At 35.8% G+C, this 15,126-nt stretch overlaps 1 pseudogene; it reads left to right on the plus strand.

Moving 5' to 3' along the window:
- Nucleotides 1-1,406: 1,406 nt before the first annotated feature.
- On the plus strand, nt 1,407-1,926 carry LOC124973042 (peptidyl-prolyl cis-trans isomerase NIMA-interacting 1-like; annotated as a pseudogene).
- Nucleotides 1,927-15,126: the final 13,200 nt, after the last annotated feature.

Raw genomic sequence — 15,126 nt, forward strand, 5'->3', positions numbered from 1 at the left:
TTTCTGTAAAAATCTATAAAATGATAGTTTATATAAGCTTACTGGCAAGAAACCAATAAGTGCTCTCTTTGATACATTATATCCAATACAGATAGGCCACCCTGTCATTTGAAGGCCTGTCTTATATCTGCTTGCTTTGACTAAGCCAATTTCTGATTATTAACATTGTTTTCTAAATGTGTAAGAGATTTAAGGATATCATTTGATTTTTGTTAACCCATGCAGACCTGTGATTATTGTCACCATACACTCTGTATTCTAAATTCTACCTTAATAGTTAATTTTAGTTAAAAGTAAAAAGTCTTCTCTTTGGAGATCACTTTGTCTTATTGGTATTCTCCAAATTTCAATTAGGTGTAGCAAATGACTCACAATGGTATGGAAATAACAAATTTGGTATTTATTTGTGCACTTGATGTTTTATAGATAAAGTAACCTGTAGTCATAAGTTATATGTTCAATTTGTATGACTCTGAGCATTGTAATTGTAATTTAAATGCATTTTTGGAAGGTATTAAACAGAATCTGATCTGTTTAAAGGTGATATTGTAAAACATGGAAGCATTCTGCCACTTTTTATGCAAAAATAGAGTTAAAAGTTGTCTTATTCTGTCTCTGATTTATGTTTTCAGATGTAATGTATTGTGTTACTTGTGAAAAGCCCCATTTTACCAGAAATAAGACTCTACCTCCCACTTACTTCATGTTAAAATATCTTCAAAATAGTCTAGACTTCAGCTCATTTAAAGTTATGCTCAAAGATGAGTTTTGGTACAGATTATTTTTATCTCAGACAGGGGATACAATATGTAACTAAAGGTTCAAGAATATAAAGCCATTTTTCTTGGTTCATAGCTATCACAAAAACTTAAGTTTTTTATTTTTTTTTTGCTCTGTTAATTTTGTTTTGTATTTTCCATGTTATCTATAAAGTATAAAATGCTTACTTGCAGTACTAATACTAACCCCAGTTAAATTAAAGGGGTATCTGCACAATTATTTATACTAAAATTTTAACCTGTTACTCTCTCTTTACAGAGATGAAACTGTCTTGCCTAGTATTTAAATTCAAAACCATGGTGAATAATGTAAATAAGTGAAAGGGCCAAGGGAAAAAACAGACAGTTTTTTGACATTCCTCTCTAAGGTCATCCAGGATTCAAAGAATGACAGGATCCCTCTCTCAGCCCTGCACCTCTGGTGGGTCAATGGCAATTGAAATAACCCTGATGAATCCAAGAGAAGCCACATATGGTCAGTCAGACCTGGACCAATCCTGAGATTTGGCACAACTTATAGAGAAAAACTAAAGAAGACAGGATGCTTGGCACCTTGTCTCCAAGAGTCATCTCTGAGGAATCTCAGCTGACATTTAAGAGTAGGTAGGGGCTGCGGTAGGAGGGAAGATGGCCGAGGAGGAGAAGCTGCCTCCCGGCTGGGAGAAGCACATGAGCCACAGCTCAGGTCGGGTATTTTACTTCAATCACATCACCAACGCCAGCCAATGGGAGCGACCCAGTGGCAACAGCAGTAGTGGCAGCAAAAATGGGCAGGGGGAGCCTGCCAGGGTCCGCTGCTCACACCTGTTGGTTAAGCATAGTCAATCAAGGCGGCCCTCATCCTGCGGCAGGAGAAGATCACCCAGACCAAGGAGGAGGTCCTGGAACTGATCAAGGGCTACATCCAGAAGATCAAGTCGGGAGAGTAAGACTTTGAGTCTCTGGCCTCACAATTCAGCGACTGCAGCTCGGCCAAGGCCGGGGGGGACCTGGGAGCCTTCAGCAGAGGTCAGATGCAAAAGCCATTTGAAGATGCCTCATTTGCGCTGCGGACAGGGGAGATGAGTGGGCCTGTGTTCACGGATTCTGGAATCCACATCATCCTACCCACGGAGTGAGGGTGTGGGCGGCCCAGGCCTGGCCTGCAGGGCGGGGCAGGGCCGCGGGGCCCACGGACTCCCTTGCTGCCAGCTGGCCAATGAGCACTCCTCCCTGCACAGTATTTATTGTTTCCAAAATGACTGCAGGATGGCTCTTCAAGATTGGGAGCTCTGGGCGTCCGCTCCCTGTCCTACCTGCAGGTGGCGCCGTCCCTACCAGACTCCCCTGAAGTAAATGAATTCAGAAGGGCAATGGGGGTAGGGAGGCTCCCAGACCCAGGGGGTGGGGGTGACCTGTCCCCGGGTCGCAGAGGCAGGTAGGAAGGCCTCGAGTTGTTGGTTCTCGGTTTGCCCGGTTCCTCTGTTTAGTTGCAAACATTAAATGCTCAGTGCTAGCCACCCAGCTGCGGGCCCTTTGGGCAGCAGTGCAGCACCCTTTGCTCCCTCCATTAAACCCGGAACTACTGAAAAAAAAAAAAAAAAAAGAGTAGATAGGACAAATGTCAGTTTTGACCAACTTGTTCTCAAATACCTGGCAGGAGAGTAAAGTCTCAGCACAGTCCTAAATGTACTTTTAAAAGGAAAAAGCTTTTAAATATAACTTGAGGTACACTTGTGTGAGGCCTACCAAAAATTATCATGGAGATTATCATGGAAATGTTCTTATGTAAGCATGCCTGATAATAATGACAAGGGTTGAAGATTTCTTCTGCGTTAATTTCAGTCTGATTTCATAGACCTACAAATTTTTCTAACCTCCTACTTTGATGAGCTTAATCTGTTTTTCACTATAAAATCATGAGTTAAAGTCCTCAGGGGTTTGCAGAGACTGAGTGAAATACTAATTATTTTGTGCTTATATACAAAAGTAATGCATTACTGTCCTGTTTATTGTGGATGTACCACAACTTGCCCTATGTGTGCCTTGTTCAGTCACATGTCATCTGCCACTGTGGACCTCTGGATTGCTCTGATGATGAATACCCTTAACTGTCCATTTCCATCCTGATAGAAAACAAGGACTTTGGGATATTTCCCCTACTTTTTCCTGCTTTCTGGAGAAAATAGATTGGAGATATTGTTGCCCACTTTCCATAGAAATGGAAGTTTTAAATTGACAATGGGGAAATGTAACAGGATCACTTGATGCTTAAGTTACTCCTTGTCACTTTAAAAATTATATATATTTTTATTTTTCTAACCATTTCCATGACCTTCTCCCAAATCTTCTCTGTAAGCTTCTCCCTGATCTTATCCCTAAACTTCTCCTCCTGATCTTCTTTTCCTTGATCTCCTTCCTTTAACCTCCTACCTGAACTCATTTTTTCTCAATCACTTCTATAAAAACCCCATTCCTGATTATGGACAAAATCACAGTCATTTGAACAGGTGTTCCACTCGTTTCTCCTTTGCTAGTAAGGCAATAAACCATATATTTCTTTTCCAAAAAATGTCCTCATTATTGAGTTGGCTTGAGGGACAAGAACTGAGCTTTGGGCAACAACCTCATACCTACTGAGGCCATCACAAATCTCATATTTCATTCAATAAGTAAATTAACAACAGCAAATTCTGTGTACATAAGAGTTTTGAACAAGTTCCTGATTATTAGTTTTAGCTACAATTTTAATTAGATATTTGTGGCAAATTTGCAATTTCTATCACAAAATTGTAACCATAATACCTCTCTATATAAAAAGGGGAGGGAAAGTACTATTTTACAATATTTTATTGTATTTCCCTCCATGATACAGGTCTTAACCTACCCATCTTCTTAAAATTTGGAAGCAATAAACTACATGTAGAGAATAGTAATTTATTTGGGGAGATTATTGCTTTATTTTAGTTAGTTTACCCTGAGATACAAAATTTAGGAAAAAGGAATGAAAAGGGAGTATCTCAGATAAATTGGGAAATCAGTAGCAGAGAGGTAGGGGATCAAGATGGAGGTAGGGAGGAAAAAGGAAAGACCTGTATAAATTGTGAATATACCATTGTGCATTCCATATTTATGTACAATTATAATACACCAATAAAATGTAAATAAATTAAAGTAAGACCAGAAGAGTAGAGGAAGGGGAACAGGGTAAGGGAGGTAAAGAGAACGAGGGAAGTACTAGGGAATGAATTATAGTAAATAATAATACATGAATGGACGAATATGCCACAATGAGAACTACTGTTGTAAAATTATAATGTAATCACATGCATAAAAGTAAATATTGAAATTGTATTTATTTAAGTGTAGGCCAATTCAAAAAAGGACAATATTGTTGAAGCCAGAAGACAGATTCACATTCCTTAATGTTTATAGGATAATACTATTTCACATTGAGATTAAAAAGTTGAATAAGTACACTATGACCCCTTTACTGTCAAAATGAGACACAATGACTCCTGTACTGTTCACTTTAGTATACCACTTTTTTGGAATACATGTTTTTAGCATTTTTGAGATAGACATTCTACCTTTACATCCATAACTGTTCACAATTTTTCTCTCCCAACTCGATAATAAAAATAATCATGTCAGAAATTCTCATATATTGGGGTAGCCAAAATCAGAAAGTCTAAGATGAAAAACTGACTTTCATCCATTTGGTTAACAGTGATCACAACTTCCAGGTCTTTTTGCAGGTGTGTAGGAATTCAGAACATAAGGAAACTCAGAAATGTACTCTGTCCCTTCTCAAACTCTAGCACTTCTGCTTTAAGCTGTTTCATTTTGGCAAGTTGATCTATGACTCCATTTATTTATGCAAATAATATATGAGAATTAAATAAATAACATTATAGACCTTTACACAGTGACACCTGGTAGGTTTTCAGTAATATCAGCTATCATTTTTAGTTTAGAACAGAAATATTGTTACACTTGCTAAAATCAATTTTCTGATGTCAGGAATGGATACCCTTTACGTTTTTTGATGTAGAGAAAGGATAATTGAAATGACTGTTTCTAGGTCAATAAATATTCAAGTTTGCTCATGATATCTAATTCAGAGACCTGAAAAAAGTAAATATAAAAAAATACCTTCCCATGCAAAGGAATTTTAGTTTTCTTCTGTTACCTAGATTTCATCAAGAAGTAAGATTTTTGTCCATCTCATTATCTTCTAAGTATTTAAGTCTCAGACTCATCATGAGAATTAAATTTGTATTCAACCATGTTACAACATACTCTTCCAGACACTGAAGATAAACACCAGAGACATTTTTCAACCATGGTTATTTGCAAATGTTCTATTATAACAAATGCAGAAGTTCCTATAAAATTTAATAAATAAAATATCAATAATTTTGCTTGGTTTTGTTCTTTCTAGAAATAATAGCTTAAATATGAAACACAGAATAAACTAATGGATATGTGAAACAGCAAGCCCTATGGATGAAATGGGAGAAGGCAGCATCAATTCTGTAACATTTCTGTCTTGTGCCAGCCCGCAGTTAGCTACATGTCATCTTCTAGGAAAGAAAATGCTACTTTTCCTGGATTTGCTCAACCTCACCACTGTAATTATGTCTATAAAAAAAAAGATTCAATCAAATTTTGTTACTATAATTTGTGAAACATTTTGCTCTGATTTTGTTTCAACACCTTTGAAAACCCCTAACAAAAATACTCATGCACCTTTTCTTTCTCCAATACCCCTTTGGATTAAAATCCAAGAAATTCATGTACCAATATTAGAAAGTCTTCAGTCAATTATTTTTGTTTCAAACAGTGATTTTAAAAGAGATTAAAGTACCAAACAAACTTGTTTTGAAAGATATTTTAGAAATATGGTTTATAAAATAGAGTGGTAGGATCTGTAAGAATTTGCCTCCTCTGCATCCCTTTTCTATGGATTGTTGCTTGCTTTATACATTGAGCTTTGAGTCCTCACTTTCTTTTTTTTTCTAACTTACTAAGGAAGACCCTCACTGAGGCAAATTTCATAACATATTTTGACTTAAGTTTCAATAATTAGTTTATTACTATTTGTATTTTTAACCAAATGATTTTTCATATACAAATAAAATAAACATTACAAATATTCAGTTTTCTAAATTTTCTCCAGTTTGATTGTGGTTATTCTATGAACTGTGTCAATGAACATCAAATTTGGATTTCTGATTGTAACTAGTTTTTCAAGTTCTAATTAGTAATGAGGACTGTGGAGGGAATGTATATAAATAAGAATGTTCATATTCTAATCTGAATGTGTTTTTTTGGAAATGTTCAACTCAGGTGAGTATACCATGTCACACTTCTGTAATTTTCAACAGCTCTGCCCCAAATCAAGTGATCATTTTACAGTTAAAGAGTAAGTCTTCATCACATGCTCTTCAGATTTTTATTCTTCTTTACTTCCCACTACCACCAAAAAATCTGGGCAAAATCACGAAGTCAGATAACTATAATCCAAACAGTTATTCTTCTAACAAAGGAAAGGGTAGCCAAAAATCTCTATAGTCCCATCGGGTATTGAGTGTATCCTCAATTCTGTTAAAATATTCCATTAAAAATTTCATTTCTTGCAGAAGTTTAGTCTTTCAATGCTGTTGGAATGTGATGTGATTCATTTGTAGCTTAATTCATCCCTGCTGCAGGGACAGTGTATTTGTGTTCTGCTGGGTTCCATCAATATCATTGGGCTGTCATGAATATTCCACAGTTGGGATGAAAGAAATTTATTTCTGCCAATTCCAGATTCTCTATATCAAGATATCTCCAGGAATGGTTTCCTTTGCGGCCAAAACTTTGATAATTATATTGCCACGTTTTGACTCTTTGCATGATTTTTTTCCTATTCTTCTGTATCTTTATTGCTGTTTTATATGGAGTAAAATTTAATTGGATTAGCCTTCATACCAATTAACTGCATTAACATTAACCATGACTCTAGGAACCACATATTGAACTGGGGATATAGTTTAGCTGGTATTTACCTCACATGCACAAGGCCCTGGGTTCAATCTCTAGCACCACATAAAACAAAAATAAAAATTAAAAAGAACCATATTTAATGAAGTCACAGTCTGAGGCACCAGGTATTTGGAACACCAACATGTGACATTTGGAGTGAGGATACAAATATACTAGTGGGTTGCTGAAAAAAGACTCTCAGGAAAAGGAATACTCAATGAAGGGATATGAACATGCCACATTTTAATAGCTACAGGCAGATAGCATAACAGATGGACTACTAAAGTATAATTGGCATAAGAAATCTCTGATTTAGAAGCTTCTCTCAGCCAGGATTCTCTTGGTTTTGACAAAAAGTTAAAGTTTAAGTTCTTGGTTAATCTCTTGACCATGAGGTAAAGAAGATCACATTGCTCCATTTTTTTCAGTTTCCCAACTGATAAACTGAGTTATTTCTCAGTTGATTTATCAGATTATTTTCTTCCCTCAGTCCTAATCATATTTAGGGCCCCATATTGCGCTGTCTTGAACCAAATAATCTGGAAGCACTGCCCCAATGTAGAACCTGGGTTGACCTTTTACTGAAGACTTTTCTTAACATGAAAGAAGGTCAAACAATAGTCTCTCAATTCAAATGGACCTCCTGGGATGTTTTCACTAGGCTCTCTCTTTAAAATGTAGAAGAAATATTATTTCTCTAGACAAATATCCCATACATCAGGAATAAATCAGACTTTGAGAATCCTAGAAGGAATTTCACATAGTTCTCTCCTGGGAAGTTGTCAGTCTGACATGTGATGCTGAGAAACCATTTGCTATCTAGAAGCCTGTATTTTCTCATCTCTACAATTGGATGATTTTAGAGGACTCATTTAGATCAAGACTTCATGGAAGAATTGATATAAGTTGCTACCACAACTATCAGTACCCTTGAAGTTACTGTGTATATAGTGCTTAAACATTTTCTGACATATCACCACATTTTTTTCAAAATCTTACAACCTTTTCATCAGGGTCACTCATATCAGTCACATGCTCAGAAACAATATGCCAATTCTTGCTTGTCTGAAAATCCAGATCCCATTTCTTTGATATTTTATGTTACTTTCAATAATTGTATGTCACCCTTGGGCTCCTTTTGCTGTATGCCCTCAAAAAAAAAAAAATTATACTGAATGACCTACAGTGTATGTCCCTATTTATTTTGAAAACATAGGACTTCTTGGTTATTTATATTTCTCTAGACCAGCCTGTTTCATAATTAATAAATCCTTATTTAGCTTCCCACATATTTAATATCAACCTAAATTTTGATATGTAAAGGGGTGCTGAGATAAATTTTACCTGGTATTTGACCTTGAGGTAAAATGAGTCAGAATTCCCTGAATTCTGAAGTGGACCCCTAAGATGATAGTTATATGAGAATGTTCTTTTTGTGTAGTACTATGTAATACACAGGAGTGGATTAATATACATATATCACATATCAAGCTTTTTGAATTACTTTCACTTTTCAAGTCTGATAAGAATAAGAAATATTGTAAGAGTTTCGTAATCTGGTGTGGTTATTTTGGCATTAGAATCAGATATAGCTTATTCTGAGTCCCAGCAAACCTACTTATTAATTGTGGGACTACATCCATAGGAGGAAACATATATTACAACATATATTACATCTTGGCTAATAGGACTAACCTCAAATTGCCATATAACTTTGCATTTCATGTAATTAAACAACAGTCAGGGCTGTGGAAGATTGCAGGTTAGTGTCCCTAAACCCTAGGCATCTTCATTTTTCTGCTGTATGATGTCTGCAATATGAACACCCTGTGGCCAGTATGAAGTGAGAAAGTATGATCTACTTTGGACACTTCCTGGTTGGAACTTTGTGCTCCCACTCAGGTATTATTTCTTCTAATTTGGGGCCTGAGAAGAAATACTATTAGGGAACTCTATCCCCTAACATTAGCATGTAAGGTGAAAGACCAGGCCCTTTAAACCCCTGATATCAGGGGATCCTTATTCCTCAAACCTGGCATGTGGTTATGGTAAAATGAAGTATGTTGGAGAGAGTCAAACTTGAGGGTGTAGTTTCAAAAGCACATGTTCTTCATTGTTAGTATATTTAAATCACATGAAGGTCATATTCTTGAAAGGATGCATTATCTTATTAATATTTCAATTCCAACTCTTCCTTTTTATGCTCTCAATATGAGTATTAGAAATATTTAAATTACCCTTGCACCTTTGGTGTTGTTTCATTGTATAGTTTGCCTTAAGGAGTTGTTCCTTTCAAGGTTTAGTCTACCTTCTAACAGGAACAGAGAGCAGAATCATTCAATTAAATTTTAGTTGAAATCATAGGAAGAAACTGCCTATCTTCAACTGCACATAAAGCATAAGGAAGTGGCTTGCAGGGCCAGGATGTGGTGTATGTTCCTGTAATCCCAGAAACTTGGGAAACCAAGGAAGGAGGATCCCAATTTCAAAGACAGCCTTAGAAATGGTGAGGTGCTAAGCAATTCAGTGAGAATCTGTCTCTTGATAAAATTTAAATAGGGCTTCGAATGTGGCTCAGTGGTTCATTGCCTCTGAGTTCAATCCCCATTACTCACCCCAATAAAGAAGTGGCTTGATGCCACCTGAGAGAAGAGATGTAGCCTTTCCCTAAAGACATGGATAAAATGAAGTCATCTCCCATGGTTATGACTGTGATATTGAACAAATGTTTTGATCATTTTACACCATCCTTTCTTCTTGATATAATATGTGAATCAATGAATTTTATAACCCCAGAATTTTCACCTATTTCAGGCACTTAGAACTAAATCACAGCAATTATAACTCCCTTGCCACTTCAAGGTGTCCCCAGGCCTCTGCCTGCTCCCACACCAAATTTTTCCACAGTGCTCTAGAATTCAAACAGTGCTTTTGCACTGAGAATATGGAAGCAGATAGAAAAACGGCATTCCATGACTCCAACTTAAAAGTGAAATCTGATAAAACCTGCTGATTTCTGTTTCTGTGAAACAAGTTGCTGGTGTTCATTCACTAAGTGGGTAGGAAACTATAGACCTTGGGCACCAGGATGCTGTGGGTTCCTTGTAGTTTAACCACATTATACTATGGGAAGAGATTTTGGAACAATTCTACTTGGCACAGGAGGCCACTTGCATCTCTATGGCAAGGGAAGTCACTCTTTACATGCTCTAGTATGGATTCCATAATAGAACTATAGTCCATAGAGCAGGTATTATATCAGTTTTGGATTCTTTGTATGAGTATTACATTACTATTAATATCTAAATGCAGATATTGTATAACTTGAGATGTTTTATCAGGGTATCTTTTTGTATAAAAGACTACAGGGTAGCTATTGCACTTGTTATGCATGATTAGCAATCATTTTCTGAAAATATCCTAGTTGGATGGAAGATATTTTATTAATAGTAAATGCTGTACTGTGATTTATATAATAATATTAAAACCTCAAGGCAATTATATTAGTTGTACTTGCTATAGTATGTATATTGCATCAAAATTAAAGGACACAGGACACATTGTATCAGTTTGAAATGTTATAGATATCATATTAGTATTAAAGGCCATAAACATTTATGTCCATTTAGAAGCACAAGTATGAATATCATGTTAGGATTAAAGTCAACATGAAAGTTAATACATCAATTTTAATAGTATCTCACGAATATCTTATTAATTTAATGACAAAATATAGATATTTTATTAGTGTAAGATTGTATAATATAAAATCATACTAATACTAAATGCTAAAGAGGACCTGTTTACAAGTTTCAGATGTTAAGACAAGGATATTAAATGAATATTAAAATCCACAATGAAGTTATTGTATATGTGTCAAGATTTATGGAAAGGATGCTATAGTAAGATTACTGGCCACAGGACATATATTCATTGGTTTTAGATACCATAATATGGATGTTATATTAGTATTTAAAGGTACAGAAATTCAGTACATTAGTTCTACAGGCTAAACTAGGAATAAAGATTTAAAAGTCACATGAAGTTTCTGCATTTTTATTGAATACTCTTCCTTGGATATCATATTAACATTCAAGTCTTCTAAATTACTCTGATATCCATTTATTATATTGTAATAGTTGAATTACATTAATATTAAATGCCACAGAAAATCTGTTTTCCATGCTATTGTGTGTACACTGAAATGAGATACCATTTTGCACCTACTAGAGATTAAATTTCAAAAGAGAAGTTACAAATAGTAGACAAGGGTATAGAAAAAATAGAAGACTATTAAATTGCTGGTGGGAATGAAAAATTGTTCATCGACTGTGGAAAAGATTTAGTAATTTCTTTAAAGATATACACTGAGGTATCACCTGGAAATTTCATTTAGTCATGTTGCAAAAGACTTGGTCATTGTTCCCAAGGCCAATTCAAGAACAAGGATGTCCTAAGGGGAAAAAAAAGAAGAAAAATTTCCATCACCCTGCTATCAAAGGAAAAAACCAGAGTATTCCTTTCAGGCCATGACTTCCTCCATCAAGAGTAACAGGGGAACCCTAAAGAATTTCTTCAAATGTTAATAGCAGGTGTGCCTTGACAGGGGTCCCAGGGCACCCTGACGGTGTGTTAACATTGATTCTTAATTTGGAAGATATTCACTTCTTAGATCCCCTGGCAGATACTCCCCTCTTGTGAAGCACAGGTAACTCAAGGTAATCCTTCCCTTCTCCCAGGTTAGGGAGATGGAGAAGTGGAAAACGAAACATGTCCCTTTTAAAAATAAGCTTCAGAGCTATATTAAGATGGTGAAGTGAGCCAGAGTTACATTTCCCCACTGTCAATTTCTACACTCCATTTCTATGGAAAAATTGGTGATGACATCCCCAGGCTGCTTCCTGCTGAGAGAGGATGAAGTTGAGTGGAAGTGTTACAAAGTCCTTCTTTTCTGTCAGGTGGGGTATGTATATTTAGGAGTTTTCAGTATCATTACTGTCCCTAGTTCCATGGGGGCAGTTGGCATGTGACTGTACATATACGTATGCATAGGGCAAGGTTCAACAATGCTAGGACAACAATAAATGACAGAGTAAAGACTTACTGCTTTTGTAATTAATTAATTTAAAAAATTAGTATTTCAGTCAGTTTCTGAAACATAGGACAAATGTTTCTCCAGAGTCCTGTGTGATAGTTATTATACATTTTTATATAAGAACATTTCTTTGCAGTCTCCAGTTTTTCTTACTTGGGTAGGGCAGTCAAAAGTGTACATCTTAAGTTATATTTAAAAAATTGTTTTTCCTTTGAGTTGCCCATGTAGGACTGCACAGGATAGTCTGTATACTCTCCTGCCAGGTGTTTAAGACCAAGATGGTCAAAACTGACCTTGTTATCTATTCTTGAGAATCAACTGAGAGTTCTCAGAGATTACACCTGAGTAACATGTGAAAAGCCTCCAGGCTTATTTACATTTCCTCTACCAGTGGTGCCATGTGCCAGAATGCCTAAAGTCTGGGTCTTGATGATCATGCATGGCTTCTCTTGCAAGCATCAGGGACATTTTTGTCTCCAAAGACCTCCGCTTTGACGAATGTGCACCACCATCTGGCTTTCTGTTCTCTAGGATCTTTTTGGTCTTCCTGATTGACAGATAATGTGACTCCCCAGAGTTTCAGAGTCTTTGGATGGGTCCTGTCTTTCTCAGAGTACTGGCTGACCTTATGGGGCAAAGGTCAATACAGGCTACTTTTTCCTTGGACATTTTACTTCCTAAAATTTTGTCTCCAAGTTTTTGGTTTTAAACACTTCTCAAGCTAGTTTCACCAGTCTAAAAGAGGGAGTAAGATTTAAAACTCAATAATTAAAATTGTACAGAAATTTACCCATTCTATTGAATTGGGATCAGTATTAGTACTGGAAGTAAGGCTTACCTCCTGTCTGTTCTTTGTAGATGATAGCCTATTATCTCAAGTTAACTCAGGTTGTATATTAGAAGTTTACTTCTGTAGGATGCTAAAGTAACAAAGTTTATGAGGAAATACAAAATGAAATTTAAAATAGCAAAATAAAATTATTTTGTATCATAGTTACTGTCCAAGAAATATAATTCTTTAACATCTATTTTATGGTAAACAAATGTGATACACATTGTTCTCTGTACATGAAGTAGAGGCATACCATTTGTGTAATAATGCATTTACATAGAGTAATGATATATGGCTCATTCTGTTATTTTTCCCTTCCCCCAACCCTTCCCACCCCACTTTTCCCTCTATGCAGTTCTTGTTTCACCATTCTTGCACCCCCCCATCCCCGTATATGTGCCATCATCCACTTATCAGTGAGATCATTCGTCCTTTGGTTTTTTGAGATTGGTTTATCTTACTTAGCATGATATTTTTCAATTTCACCCATTTGCCTGTAATTGTCATGATTTATTTTTCTTTAAGGCTGAGAAATATTCCATTGTGTATATACATATTTATATATTTATATATATATGTATCTCACAGTGTCTTTATCCATTCGTTAAACATTGATGTGGCAGTATCATTTTAGAATGCTGATTTTAAGTCCTTTGGGTATAGGCTGAGGGCTGGGATAGCTGGGTCAAGTGGTGGTTCCATTCCAAGTTTTCTAAGGAATCTCCATAGTGCTTTCCACAGTGGCTGCACTTATTTTCAGCCCCACCAGCAATGTATGAGTGTACCTTTTCATCACATCCTTGCCAACACCTATTGTTGCTTGTATTCTTGATAATTGCCATTGTAAGTGGGGTGAAATGGAATCTTGGGGTAGTTTTGATTTGCATTTCTCTTATTCCTAGAGATGTTGAACATTTTTTTCATATATCTGTTGATTACTACTAGATCTTCTGTGAAGTTTCTGTTCATTTCCTTAGCCCATTTGTGAATTGGATTATTTGCATTTTGGTGTAGACTTTTTTGAATTCTTTATATATTCTGGAAAATAGTGCCCTATATGAAGTATGAGTGGAAAAGATTTCTCATACCCTGTAGGCTCTCTCTTCACATTGCTGATAGTTTCCTTTGCTGAGAGAAATCTTTTTAGTTTGACTAACCCAATTACTGATTCTTGCTTTTATTTCTTGTGCTATGGGAGTCCTGTTAAGGAAGTCTGATCCTAAAATGACATGTTGAATATTTAGATCTACTCTTTCTTCTATAAGATGAAGGGTCTCTGGTCTGATTCCAAGTTTCTTAATCCAGTTTGAGTTAAATTTGTGCAGGGTGAGAGATATGGGTTTACTTTTGTTCTGTGCATATGGATTTCCAATTCTCCAGCACCATTTGTTGAAGAGGCTATCTTTTCTCCATTGCATACTTTTAGCACCTTTGTCAAGTATGAGAAAATTGTATTTATTTGGGTTTGTGTCCCTGTCCTCTATCTCTGCCATTGATCTACCTGTCTATATTGGTACTAATACCATGCTTTTTGTTATTATTGCTTGAAGCATAGTTGAAGTTCTGGTATTGTGATACCCCCCTGCTTCACTCTTCCTCCTAAGGATTGCTTTAGCTATTCTGGGTTTCTTATTCTTACAGATGAATTTCATGATTGCTTGCTCTATTTCTTTAAGGTAAGTCATTGGGATTTTAATTGGAATTGCATTGAATCTGTATAGCACTTTAGGTAATATGGTCATTTGACAATATTAGTTCTGCTTATCCAAGAACATGGGAGATGTTTTCATCTTCTAAGGTTTCCTTTAATTTCTATCTTCAGTGTCTGTAGTTCTCATTGTAGAGGTCTTTCACCTCTTTTGTGAGATTGATTACCAAGTATTTTATTATTTTTGAGGTTATTGTGAATAGGGCAGTTTTTCTAACTTCTCTTTCTGAGGATTCATCACTTATGAATAAAAATGAATTAGATTTATGAGCATTGATCTTATATCCTGCTAGTTTATTGAATTCACTAAGAGTTCTAAAAGTTTACTGGTGAAATTTCTGATTCCTAAATATATAATCATGTCATCTGCAAATAGGGATAGTTTGAGTTCTTCTTTTCCTATTTGTATTTTCTTGGTCTGTCTAATTGCTCTGGCTAGAGTTTCAAGGACAATGTTGAAAAGAGTGGTGAAAGAGGTCATCCCTGCCTTGTTCCAGTTTTAGGGAGAATGTTTTCAGTTTTCTCCATTTAGAATAATATTGGCCATGTGCTTTGCATAGATGGCCTTTACAATGTTAAATAATGTTCCCACTATCCCTATTTTTCTAGTGTTTGAGGATGAAGTGATGTTGTATTTTATCAAATTCTTTTTCTGCATCTATCGAAATAATCATGTGATTCTTGCCTTTAAGTCTGTTGATAT

Source organism: Sciurus carolinensis, chromosome Y (genome assembly GCF_902686445.1).
Source record: "Sciurus carolinensis chromosome Y, mSciCar1.2, whole genome shotgun sequence".
Lineage (NCBI taxonomy): Eukaryota > Metazoa > Chordata > Mammalia > Rodentia > Sciuridae > Sciurus > Sciurus carolinensis.